The 10,179-nt window shown below is 47.7% G+C and overlaps 1 long non-coding RNA gene across 1 annotated transcript in view; it reads left to right on the top strand.

Annotated features, from left to right (window-relative positions):
• Positions 1–3,162: 3,162 nt before the first annotated feature.
• The window catches only part of LOC122560988, a 42,952-nt gene continuing 35,935 nt past the window's right edge, over positions 3,163–10,179 (top strand). The window contains exon 1 of the long non-coding RNA XR_006314873.1: positions 3,163–3,220. This is a non-coding gene — a long non-coding RNA (uncharacterized LOC122560988). The remainder of the gene's footprint in view (positions 3,221–10,179) is intronic.

Raw genomic sequence — 10,179 nt, 5'->3', positions numbered from 1 at the left:
GGATTAATAGGCCAGCGATAATACCACTAGGCCATCGCCTCCTCTCACCATGGAAAAAAAGCTGTTGACTATCTACAATTTATTGCCCATCACTAATTGCCCAGAGGGCAGTTAAGAGTCAACCACATTGCTGTGGGTCTGGAGTCACTTGTAGACCAGACCAGGTAAGGATGGCAGTTTCCTTCCCTAAAGGACATTAGTGAACCAGATGGGTTTATCCTGACAATCAGCAATGGATTCATGATCATCATTAAACTCTTAATTTCAGATTCAACTGTCACTATCTGCTGAGGCAGGTTTCAGACAAAAAAAACTGCAGATGCTGGATTCCAAGGTAGACAATCAGGAAGCTGGAAGAACACAGCAAGCCAGGCAGCACCAGGAGGTGGAGAAGTCGATGTTTCAGGTGTAACCCTTCTCCAGGACTGGGGTTTCAAATCCAGGTTTCCAGAACATTCTTGGGTCTCAGGATTAACAGTCCAGCAATAACACCACTGGGCCATCACCTCCCCCATGATATGTCCTGAAGAAGACAACGCAAATGGCAGGTCTGTGTGGGGAAGGTGAGAGAGTGGGACGAGATAGATTCAGAGAATCGTAGAGTTGTGCTGCACAGAAACAGACCCTTCGGTCCAACCAGTCCACACCAATCATGTTCCCAAACTAAACTGGAGCCACTTGCCTACGTTAGGCCCAGATCCCTCCAAGCCTTTTCTATTCATGAACTTATCCAAATGTCATTTAAATATTGAAACTGCACCCACATCCGTCACTTCCTCTGGCAGTTCATTCCACACATGAACCACTCTCTGAGTAAAAACATTGCTGCTCATGACCTTTTCAAATTGCTGCTCATGACCTTTTGTGGGCGGCACAGTGGCACAGTGGTTAACACTGCTGCCTAACAGCGCCAGAGACCCGGGTTCAATTCCCGCCTCAGGCGACTGATTGTGTGGAGTTTGCACATTCTCCCCGTGTCTGCGTGGGTTTCCTCCGGGTGCTCCGGTTTCCTCCCACAGTCCAAAGATGTGCGGGTCAGGTGAATTGGCCATGCTAAATTGCCCGTAGTGTTAGGTTAAAGGGGTAAATGTAGGGGTATGGGTGGGTTGCGCTTTGGCGGGTCGGTGTGGACTTGTTGGGCCAAAGGGCCTGTTTCCACACTGTAAGTAATCTAATCTAATCTAATCTAAGTAATCTAATCTAATCTAAAAGTCTTTCTCCTCTCACCTTGAAAATTTGACCCCTAGTTTTGAACTCCCCCACCTGAGGGAAAAGGCCTTTGCTATTCTCCTTAGCTGTGTCATTCATTCTGTAGGATCACAGCTGATCCAACATTCCTCATGTCCACTTTCCTCTCCTCTCCCTGTAACCCTTGATTCCCCGACTGATCAGGAATCTCTCTCAGCCCTAAATGTACACAAGGACTCTGCCCCCACAGCTCTCTGGGGCAAGGAGTTCCAGAGACTTACAACCCTCTGAGAGAAGAAATTCCTCCTCATCTCAGTCTGAAATTGGTGCCCCTTTACTCTGAGACTATACCCTCTACACGTTAACAGCACAGGTGGAATGAGTGGAGAGTGTCAAGCTCCTGGGAATGGTCATCCACAACAGGTTTTCTTTGACTCTTCATGTGGACGCACTGGTTACAAAGGCCCAACAATGCCTCTTCTTCCTCAGGCAGCTGAGGGAATTTGGCATGATGGCAAATACCCTTACCAACTTTTACAGGTGCTCCATTGACAGCATTCTGTCTGGGTGTATCACTACCTGGTGTGGCAACTGTACCTTTCAAGATCAGAGACAGTTACAGAGAGTGGTGAACTCGGCCCGGACAATCACAAAGGCCAACCTCCCATCTATCGGATCCATCTACCAGGCCCGCTGTCAAGGAAAGGCCGCCAGCATTCACAAAGATCCATCCCACCCTGGCAATGTGTTTCTACAACCTCTACCATCGGGGAGAAGGTACAGAAGCCTGAACACACGCCCCAGCCGGTTTCGGAACAGTAAATACCCTGCTGTTGTTAGAATACTGAATGGACTCACAAACTCTTAACATTCGCTTGTACCTGTGTTTTTGTGTTTGCCGCTGTTTACCTATTATTTACTTATCTATGCTACTTAACTCTGTGATCTGCCTGTATTGCTCGCAAGACAAAGCTTTTCACTGTGCCTCAGTACACGTGACAATAAATTCAATTCAATTCAATTCAATACCCTTTGGTCCCAGACTCTCCCATGAAGGGGAAACATCCTCGCTGCTTTTGCCAAGTCCCTCAAGAATCCTGTATGTGTCAATGAGATCGCCTCTCACTCCTCTAAACAAGATTTAGGGCAGAGAGTCTGCACAGACAACAGACAACTATGATTCGGAGATGCCGGTGTTGGACTGGGGTGTACAAAGTTAAAAATCACACAACACCAGGTTATAGTCCAACAGGTTTAATTGGAAGCACACTAGCTTTCGGAGCGATGCTCCTTCATCAGGTGATTGTGGAGGGCTCGATCGTAACACAGAATTTATAGGAAAAATTTACAGTTTGATGAAATTGAAATTATACATTGAAGAATTGATTGTCTGTTAAGCCTTTCATCTGTCACACTGCAAATTTTTGCTATAAATTCTGTGTTACGATCGAGCCCTCCACAATCACCTGATGAAGGAGCGTCGCTCCGAAAGCTAGTGCTTCCAATTAAACCTGTTGGACTATAACCTGGTGTTGTGTGATTTTGAACAGACAACTAAATAGCCTCCCCCTGTGCTGTAACTGTTAGATACAATCCCAAACCCTGAATGGAAAGTTGAAGAGTGGGCTGGAAGAGTATTACCCACTCGGAAAGCCAAGACAATAGCAGTCAGACTGAAGCAGAGAGAGGAAACCCCACATTGCAAAACTAACACAATTTGCCTATTTCTAGTTTTTTTTTGGAAGACTCCCACTGTAACGAGAAGTGAGAGGAGTCGCAATCTTCCAGTGAACTTGAATCATCAGGCAGTCTTGTAACATGCCCGTGGGCGAGTCTGAACTTCTTCCAGGTTCCACAATTCTCCGAATGTCCCAGGAGGAATATCGAGAATGCGGCAGAGAGAGAGAGAAAGAGAGAGAGGGGGTGGGGGAATAAAAACTGCAGGAGCTTTGCACTGACTTGCAGCCAGTGAGAGGATGAGGAAGCAGCTCAGATTCGGTTTGGAGCCCGTGTTCGCTGCCTGGGGAGATGGGTGAGTGCCATGCTCAAAGCTGATCTCTCGGACCTTTCACCACCTGCCAGTATGTCATCCCCAAACTCTCCTCTCTCTCTCGTTCAGATCCCTGACTCAGTTATGTGAGCCCCCCCCCCCCACCCGAATTTTTGTTGGTAAAACAATTACACAAAGTTAAAAACAAAAATCTTTTATTTATAGTGTGAAAGAGCAAAACTGTGTCCTTAAGTTTGCGTTTTTAAAAATTCAATCACAGGATGAGGGCACCGCTGGCTGGGCCAGCATTTATTGCCCATCCCTAATTACCCAGAGGGCAGTTAAGAGTCAACTATATTGCTGTGCGTCGGGAGTCACATATACAATCATACAGTCGTACAGCACGGAAACAGACCCTTCAACTAACCTGTCCATGCCGACCAGATATCCCAACCTAATCTAGTCCTATTTGCCAGCACCCGGCCCATATCCTTCCAAACCCTTCCTATTCATATACCCATCCAAATGCCTCTTAAATGTTGCAATTGTACCAGCCTCCACCACTTCCTCTGGCAGCTCATTCCATACACACACCACCCTCTGTGTGAAAACGTTGCCTTTTAAGTTCCTTTTCAATTTTTCCCCTCTCACCTTAAACCTAGATCATAGAATCCCTACCATGTGGAAACAGGCCCTTCAGCCCAACAAGTCCACACTGACCCTCCAAAGAGTATCCCAGACAGACCCATTCCCCTACACCTAACCCTTGACTAATGCACCCAACCTACACATTTCTGAACACTGTGGACAATTTAAGCACGGCCGTTCACCTAACCTGCACATCTTTAGACTGTGGGAGTAAACCAACGCAGACACAGGGAGAACGTGCAAACTCCACACAGAGAGTTGCTTGAGGCTAGAATCGAACCTGGATCCCTGACACTGTGAGGCAGTTGTGCTAACCACTGAGCCACCCAATACCATCTTGTGCTGGACTCCCCAAACCCAGGTAAAAACTTTGTCTATTTAGCCTATCCCCTACACACACACACACTCCTATAGACACACACAAACATTCACACATGCACCCTCTCACAGACCTAGACCCCATTATGCTCACGCACACACATATATACACTCTCTCACACAGACGATCACAATGCCCACCCCGCTCCCCCCCCCCCCCCACCCACACACACATACACACACACACGCACACATACACATATAAGTTTGTGGGGTGAATTTGTACTTGCAGAGTACTTTGTACTTTGTTTAAAAACTGCATGAATCTATGTATGATTCTGTTAATTCATTTTTTTAGATTAGAGTCAGTCTAAACATTACGGCACAGACAGCAGCACACAGGGGGCTAACACCTTCAACACATTATCTGGGCTGACACCAATTGTTAAAGTTCACCTGAGAATGTAACTTTTAAAACAAAAGTTTTGCGATTTGCATATGAAAGAAGAGAAACTATCATTATAATTCTAACGGATGAGAGACTTAACAGACAATTAAGGTCTTTTTCAATGTATAATTTCAGTTACACAACACTGTAAACTTTTGCTATAAATTCTGTGTCTTACAATCGTGTGCTCCACAACCACCTGATGAAGGAGCGGCGCTCGGAAAGTTAGTGCTTCCAAGTAAACCTGTTGGACTATAACCTGGTATTGTGTGATTTTTAACTTTGATAAAAACAATGACTGCAGATGCTGGAAACCAAATTCTGGATTAGTGGTGCTGGAAGAGCACAGCAGTTCAGGCAGCATCTTTAACTTTGCACACCCTAGTCCAAAACCGGCACCTCCAAATCATGACCCTCATGATTTTATAGGCCAGACCAGGTAACGATGGCAGTTTAATTCCCTCGTGGGCATTAGTGAACCAGATGGGCTTTTCCAACAATCAATTCATGGGTAGCATTAGACTCTTAATTCTGGATTTTTAAAATTAAATTCAGATTCCACCATTTTGTGGGCAGCACGGTGGCACAGTGGTTAGTACTGCTGCCTCACAGCGCCAGAGAACCGGGTTCAATTACCGCCTCAGGCGACTCTCTGTGTGGAGTTTGCACATTCTCCCCGTGTCTGCGTAGGTTTCCTCCGGGTGCTCCGGTTTCCTCCCACAATCCAAAAATGTCCCGGTTCTTTAACTTTGCACACCCTAGTCCAAAACCGGCACCTCCAAATCATGACCCTCATGATTTTATAGGCCAGACCAGGTAACGATGGCAGTTTAATTCCCTCGTGGGCATTAGTGAACCAGATGGGCTTTTCCAACAATCAATTCATGGGTAGCATTAGACTCTTAATTCTGGATTTTTAAAATTGAATTCTGATTCCACCATTTTGTGGGCAGCACGGTGGCACAGTGGTTAGCACTGCTGCCTCACAGCGCCAGAGAACCGGGTTCAATTCCCGCCTCAGGCGACTCTCTGTGTGGAGTTTGCACATTCTCCCCGTGTCCGCGTAGGTTTCCTCCGGGTGCTCCGGTTTCCTCCCACAATCCAAAAATATCCCGGTTAGGTGAATTGGCCAGGCTAAATTCCTCATAGTGTTAGTTGTAGGGGAATGGGTCTGGGTGGGTTGCGCTCCGGTGGGTTGGTGTGGACTTGTTGGGCCGAAGGGCCTGCTTCCACACTGTAAGTGAGTAATCTAATCCGCTGTGGCAGGATTTGAACCTGGCTCCCCAGAGTTAACAGTGCAGCGATAATATCGTTCGGCCATCACCTCTCCTGTGTAAATGTTATATGATTTATAAAGCAGGAGATGTTACAAAGTCATGTCGAAAGTGATTGCCCAGAGAGTACCAGGGACTGTGTTCGTGACCCAGATGACCACTTCTGGGTACCTTGTGGGATTTGCCTCCTCTCCCAGGCTGTGGCACTGGGTAAGGCCAGTCTGCTGCCTTCGTCTCTGATTTGTGCAGAGCCTCCCCAGTGAATAGTGAAGTCACTGCCTGTGAAGGTGGTACCTTCGAGCAGAAACCCTCATCTGATTGAAAAGCGGGTGGCATAGCGGTTAGCACTGCTACCTCGCAGCACCAGGGATCCGGATTCAATTCCAACCACGGGTGACTCTCTGGGTGGAGTTTGTACGTTCTCCCCGTGTCTGTGTGAGTTTCCTCCCACAGTCCAAAGATCATCAGGCTGGGTAAATTGCCCATGGTGTGCAGGCAAGGTGGGTAAGCCATGGGAAATGCAGGGAGAAAGTGAGGACTGCAGATGCTGGAGATCAGAGCTGAAAATGTGTTGCTGGAAAAGCGCAGCAGGTCAGGCAGTATCCAAGGAGCAGGAGAATCAACGTTTCGGGCATGAGGCCTTCTTCAGGCTCATGCCCGAAACGTCGATTCTCCTGTTCCTTGGATGCTGCCTGACCTGCTGCGCTTTTCCAGCAACACATTTTCAGCATGGGAAATGCAGGGTCAAAGAGTGTGACGCTGGAAAAGCACAGCCAGTCAGGCAGCATCTGAGGAGCAGGAGAGTTGACATTTCCAGCATAAGCTCTTTATCAGAAATTAGGCTTATGGCCCAAGGGGACTGAGAGATAAGTGGGAGGGGGCTCTGGACCTGGGTGGATGGTAGCTGGGAGCGTGATAGGTTGATGAAGGTGGGGGGTGTGATGGTGATAGGTTGGAGTGGAGGATGGAGTAGAGAGGTGGGAAATGACCTGCAAGTTGGCGTCCTGTCTCCCCGATGTCGAGGGTGCAACGGAAACAGTAGATGATGTGTGTGGAAGTACAGGTACATTTCTGTCAGATATGGAAGGATCCTTTGGGTCCAAGGGGGGAGGTGTTGGTGCTCTTCCTGCAGTAGCAGGGGAAAGTGCCGGGAGACAAGTGTGGACTGGTGGGGGTAGAGGTGGAGGTGGGGGTGGCATGAATCTGACAAAGGAGTCGGGGAGATAATGGTCTCTCCGAAACACTGATAGGTTTGGGGAGGGAAACATATCTCTGGTGGTGGGGTCCGTTTGTAGGGGGTGGAAATGGCAGAGGATGATGCGTTGTATTCGGAGGTTGGTGGGGTGGAAGGTGGGGGGGATTTTGTCTTTATTGCCACCCTATCTGCATTTTGGAGAGACCACTCCCTCCCTCCCTCCCTTGTCAGGATACGCCCATCAGCAACCCACCCTCCCCTCCTGGCATCTTCCCAAAACCACCATAAGAATTGCAAAGCCTGCACCCACAATCTCCCCCTCACCTCCAGCCAAGGCCCCAAAGGAGCCTTCCACATCTGACAGAGATTTATCTGTACTTCCACATATGTCAACATGTGGTCTCCTCTACACTGGGGAGACAGGACGCCAACTTGTGGAACGTTTCAGAGATCATTTCCGGGACAGCTGCACAATCCGACCGCCCCGTGGCTGAACACTTCAACTCCCCCTCCCACTCCGCCAAGGGCATGCAGGTCCTTGGCCTCCTCCACCGCCAAACCCTAACCACCCGACACCTGGAGGAAGAACGCCTCATCTTCCATCTTGGAGCACTTCAACCCTACAGGATTAATGCGGACTTCACCAGTTTCTTCATTTCCCCTCCTTCCACCTTATCCCAGTCCCAACCTCTCAACTTGGCACTGCCCTCATGTCCTGTCCCACCTGTCCATTTTTCTTCCCACCTATCCGCTCCATCCTCCTCTGCGACCTATCACCATCACACCCCCACCTACATCCATCTATCGCCTTCCCAGCTATCTTCACCCCAGCTCCAGCCCCGTCCCAGCTCCACCCCAGCCGACAAGCCTCATTCCTGATGAAGGGCTCTGGCCCAAAACATTAACACTCCTGCTCCTCAGATGCTGCCTGACTGGCTGTGCCTTTCCAGCACCATACTCTGATCTCCAGCATCTGCAGTCCTCAATTTCTCCATGGGAAATGCAGGGGTTTAGGGGTGGGACTGGGTGGGATGCTCTTTGGGGGAGTCACTGTGGACTCAAGGGGCTGTTTCCACACTGTCGGGATTCAATCAGATATTGCTTTGTGCACACACACACATTCCTGATGAAGGGATTATGCTCGAAACGTCAACTCTCCTGCTCCTCGGATGCTGCCTGACTGGCTGTGACTTTCCAGCACCACACTTTTCAACTAGACAAAAATCGCAGAATACAATAGACTTTGAGTGTTGGTGATATAGCCGCGTTACAGCCAACACACACTTTAAAGTTCGCATTTTAAAAAAAAGCATTCCCTATTCAACCAATTGCGTTACAGCCAATTCACGTTAGCGAAAGATGCATAATAGCAGAACTATCTATAATGCCAAAAGTGGGCATTCACCCCACGGCTGTCTGAATCAGTGATTTAGTCTGTGTCTCTATGTGTCTCACGGAGAGGCAGAATTTGGGGTAAATCACACCTGGCAAATGTGCAGAAATTTTCAAAAAGGAAACTCTTGTGACCTTAGCAGGTGAGTAAGAAATTTTAAAGTTAAGTTGGAGCTAAACTTCACTGGGGTTGAGTGTCTGGGAAGGATGCTGTTGGGAAAAGGGTTCAATTTGTTCTGTTGGTAATAAGATAGCTTTGACTTTTCTTTTGTGCAATAAGCTTATCTTCTTTTGTTAAAAGTACATTGGCAGTCTCTTGTGAACATATAGAGTGACTGACCACCAGAGTAACCAAATTGCAAAATATAAAACATCTGGCTCTATCAAAGCAAGCTTCCCTCTGGGGTCTGACTTGTCTGGTATTACTATTCACTGGAATGATAACATTATTAATTTCACCCCAGTCACTCAGCCATCTATGGCAGTGACAGCAGCTTTTTTACAGGTTGTTAATGTTGATTCCTGGTTGGGGCCGAACAGGCTCACCTCAGCTGAAGTGTTGGTTGGAATAGTCGAGTGAGTTTCAATCCCCCCTCAGTAAGGGAGAGGAAAATCAATCTCCGTTGTCCATCTGATTGCGATATCGCTATAGTTGGGGGAGTATTCCTGGCTGCAGAACAGTAGGATACACAAGCAGGAGGCTGGAAGAACACAGCAAGCCAGGCAATTTCAAACCAGTGTGCTGTTTTGGAAAATGTAGGGGTGATAGATTCTCAGGGAAATGCAGCACAAACACCAAGTTTCTGGTATTGAGACTGGCTCTAATGCAATGAGGGGTACGTCAGGTTCCAAGCAATCGAATGTGTTGGAGAATTTCCAGTCCGAGGGACAGACAGACATTTTTGTGGCCAGCAGTGAAAAATCAGAATGGTGTGTTGCTTCCCTGGTGCCAGGCTCAAGGATGTCTCAGAGAGGGTACAGAATGGGAAAAAGGTTGAGATTCTGAAGGGAAAATACAGAGACTTAGGCAGGAATTTAAAAAGGAGGTCCTCAAGGTTAGTAATATCTGGATTACTTCTGGTGATACGAGCTAGTGAGGGCAGGAATAGGAGGATAGAGCAGATGAATGCATGGCTGAGGAGCTGGTGTATGGGAGAAGGATTCACATTTTTGGATCATTGGAATCTCTTCTGGGGTAGAAGTGACCTGTACAAGAAGGACGGATTGCACCGAAATTGGAAGGGGACTAATATACTGGCAGGGAAATTTGCTAGAACTGCTCAGGAGGATTTAAACTATTAAGGTGAAGAGGTGGGACCCAGGGAGATAGTGAGGAAAGAGATCAATCTGAGACTGGTATAGTTGTAAAAATAAGCGAGTCAAACAGTCAGGGCAGGCAGGGACAAGGTAGGACTGATAAATTAAACTGTATTTACTTCAATGCAAGAGGCCTAACAGATGAACTCAGGGCATGGTTAGAAACATGGGACTGGGATATCATAGCAATTACAGAAACGTGGCTCAGGGATGGACAGGACTGGCAGCTTAATGTTCCAGTATACAAATGCTGTAGGAAAGACAGAACAATAGGGTGATTATGGATTAGTGGTGCTGGAAGAGCACAGCCGTTCAGGCAGCATCCGAGGAGCAGTAAAATCAACGTTTCGGGCAAAAGCCCTTCATCAGGAATACAGGCAGAGAGCCTGAAGCGTGGAGAGAAAAGCTA

The sequence above is a fragment of the Chiloscyllium plagiosum genome, chromosome 22 (genome assembly GCF_004010195.1).
Source record: "Chiloscyllium plagiosum isolate BGI_BamShark_2017 chromosome 22, ASM401019v2, whole genome shotgun sequence".
NCBI classification, from domain to species: domain Eukaryota; kingdom Metazoa; phylum Chordata; class Chondrichthyes; order Orectolobiformes; family Hemiscylliidae; genus Chiloscyllium; species Chiloscyllium plagiosum.
Note: the sequence above shows the minus strand (reverse complement) of the source record. Positions and strands in the feature narration are given on the sequence as shown.